The sequence below is a fragment of the Elephantulus edwardii genome, unplaced genomic scaffold (assembly GCF_000299155.1).
Source record: "Elephantulus edwardii isolate Elephantulus edwardi_28Jun2011 unplaced genomic scaffold, EleEdw1.0 scaffold00035, whole genome shotgun sequence".
NCBI lineage: Eukaryota > Metazoa > Chordata > Mammalia > Macroscelidea > Macroscelididae > Elephantulus > Elephantulus edwardii.
This window is the reverse complement of record NW_006399785.1, coordinates 5,702,632-5,706,345: the sequence shown is the minus strand read 5'-3', so window position 1 is coordinate 5,706,345 and position 3,714 is coordinate 5,702,632.

Below are 3,714 nucleotides of genomic sequence, written 5' to 3'. Positions count from 1 at the left end.
CCCTTCTTGCAACATGCCCAAAGTATGTCAGATGAATGCATATGAAATGGATTAATTCCTTCCATGTTTGAAGATTCTGAATTAATTTATGATTTATGGCTGAATTTAAACAGCTTAACTCTGACATGGATACTATCAACTATATCTCAGTACTGAAAAGAGCATGACCCTAATAAAATTAGTTTCTAGAGATTATAAAGTAAAATTAGTGGTAATGTCAAAATAAATCTCTGCAAGTTATTAAACACCATTATTATGCAATTAAGTCAGCAAGTACCAAAAGCTTTCTAACTGCCTACTAAATAAATAATATTCCCAGAATGTAACTCACTGCTATTATGAAATACTGACTCCTGTCTTTTCCCAAATACTACTGAGTAGAATGGTTCCACAGGGCTGTGGATTTCATTGTTGTTTCTGTTAGGTGCCATCGAGTTGAGTACAACTTACAGCAACCCTATGAATCTGTACTGTGTCCTATCCTGTGACATCTTTATATTTCTTGACACACTAGAGCCCATGGTGGAAGTCACCTTGTCAATCCACCTAGTTGAGTGTCTTCCTATCCTTTGCCACCCCTAAGCCCTTCCCAGCATCATGTCCCCCTCCAAGGAACAAACCCTTCTAGAAATAATCAAAAAGTGCATGAGACGAAGCCGCACCATCATCATTTGCCTCCAAAGAGCACTCTGGCTACAGTCTCTCCAAAATGTATTTACTTGTTGTTCTTTTGGCAGCCCATAGGATGTTCAGTGCTCTTCTCCAAATCCACAGTTAAAAGGCATCAATTCGTCTTCTGCCATCCTATTCATTGTCCGGCTCTCAGATGCACAGCAAGTGATTGCAAAGACCATGGCCTGAATCAGACACATCTTAGTCCTCAAACTGACATTACTCCACAATAATTTGGAGAAGTCCCTAACTGCAGACTTTCCCAATGCAATATGTCTCCTTATTTTCTGAATGCTGATAAAAAGGATGTTAACTGTGGATTCAAGTGAGATTAAGCTATTGACAGTTTCAATCTCTTCTCCATCCACCATAATGTTGACTATCGGTCTAGTGATAAGAATCTTTGTTTTCTTGACATTGAGATGCAATCTACACTGAATGCTGCATTCTTTAATAACAAGTAACAAGTGCTTCATGTTCTCCTCACTTTCAGCAAGTAAGGTTGTGTCATCTGCATAATGTAGGTTATTGATGAGACCCTCTCCCATTCTGATGCTACATTCTTATTCCTTGATTATAAATTTATCAAATAATTTGCTCAGCATTAAAATTAAAAAGGTATGGAGAAAGAACATAACCCTAACACACTTCCTTCTTAATTTTTAACCATGTAGTGTTCCCCTGTTCTGTTTTCACAATAGTGTCCTCATCCAGGTATAGGTTTCACACGAGCACTAAGTGCTCTGAAATTCCCATTCTTCTCAATGTCAGCCACAACTTGTGACAATTCACATAGTCAAACTTGGCCTTTTCATAGCCAATAAAACACAAATGGATATTCTTCTGGTGTTCTCTAATTTCAGCGAGGATTCATCTGACATTAGAAAAGATGTCTCTGGTTCCACCATCTCTTCTGATTCCTGTTTGAACGTATAGCGGTTTCCTTTCTTTCTTTTTTTTTTTTTTCTGATTTTAAACCATGTTTTATCCTCCTGTTCTGTTCAAACAATTGCCTCTTAGTACAGGTTCTATGTGAATGCAATTAAATATTATGGTATTCAACTCTTCAAAGTGTTATCTGCAATTTGTTATCATTCATACAGTCAAGTACTTTTGCAAAACCAATAAAGCAGAGATATATATCTTTCTGGCTATTTTTGAATGATCTTCAGCAGTATTTTGTTTCCATGTGATATTAATTACATTGTTTGGTAGTTTATACATCCAGCTGGATCACCTTTCTTGGTAATGGGAATATGGATCCCTTCCAGTCCATTGGCCAAACAACTGTCCTCCAAATTTCCTGGCGTAGACTGGTGAGTGCATAGAAGGCTTTTAAATGTGCTGTTTTGTTTGTATGTTTGCATTTGTTGGCTTTTATGGTTGGATTGTTTTTTGTTTTTGTTTTTTAGTTTTGTTTGAGTTTTTTTTTTTTTTCAAATTTCCCTCTAATAAATGGATTGAATCTCAATATAATGAAGACAAAGATTCTCATCACAGAACCAACTGGTATCACTATGATAGACGGAGAGAAATTAAAGTTGTTAACAACTTTCACTTACTCAGCTCTATAATCAACACTTTAGGTACCAGAAGTCAGGAAATCAAAAGACAAATTATACTGGGAAAATCTGCTATCAGGGACCTCTCCAAAGTACTCTCCAGAGTACTGAGGAGTTATGATGTCAGTCTAGAGACTAAAGTGTGCCTGATTCAGGCCATGTTCTTTGCAATTACTTTCTATTAATCAGAGAGCTAGACAATGACTAAGAATGAAAGAGGAATTTATGCCTTTTGTTGTGGTGCAGAAGAAGAGTATTGAATATATTATGGACCACCAAGAGGTCAATATTGGAGAGGAGGAAAAAATTTTTTCCTTGAAGGCAAGGATTTTGATGCTCTGTCTCACATAGCCAGGTTGGACCAGTCCTAGGAGAAGAACAACATGCTTGGAAAGGTCTAGGGACAGCCCAAGAGAGGAAGACCCGAAAAGAGATGGATTCACACAATAGCAGGGATAGTGGGAGCAGATATGTCAGAGTCAGTAAGACTGGCTTCAGAGCTATTACATAGGGTCACTATGAGTTACACGTGTCTCTATGGCACACAACAACAATATCTTTATGAAAGAAAATCTCTAGAAGATATCAAAATGTATCCTGCACATTTTATTATCACCTTCTCTTTAATGACAGTTATCACCCATGCTTATGGTGGGGTATTTCAGTTGTCATTGATTTTCAGGACCCTTGAATAAGTTCTTCTTCCTCTTGTTATATGAAATCAAGTCAAATAAGACATTATGAACAACAGTCCTGAACCCAGTCCTATCCTGCACCAACCTCATGTCAGACGTACTTGAGTCCGTTTTTCCATTCACTGTGTCAATGCACTCCTCTTTTTCACCAATTATCCACATTTTCAAGCATGATGTCCATCTCTACGGAATAGCCTTTCTGAGCAACATGCCCAAAGTGTGTGAGAAGAAGCTTTATCATCTTTGTCTTCAGAGAGCTCTAGTGGTCTTTCCTCCAAGTGTATCTGTTTGTTCTTTTGACTGCTTAATACTCTTCTCCAACACAATAGTGTAAAGACATCAGTTTTTCTGCTAATGTTATCCTTATTCATTCTTTCTTTTTGTCCAGATCTTTGACACATTGCAAGTGATTGAAAAGTTCATAGCCTGAATCAGGTATACCTTAGAGATCCAACTGACATCATTGCTCCTCAATAATTTGGAGAGGTTCCTGACTACAGACATTCCCAGTACAATATCTCTCCTGATATGGACGGCTGGGATCAGGGTTACAGATGGTGGATCGAAGTAAGACGAAGTCACTGACAGTTTCACCCTTTCCTCTATCAATCATGATGTTGCCTGGCAGCCCAGTAATGAGAATTTTTGTTTCCTTGCCAGTTAGATTCAATATATATTTAAGGCTCTTCTGTAGCAAACACATCAAGTCTTCCTCATTTTCAGCAAGAAAAGTTATATCATCTGTATAATCTAGGTTATTGATGAGTTTTCATCCAATACTGATT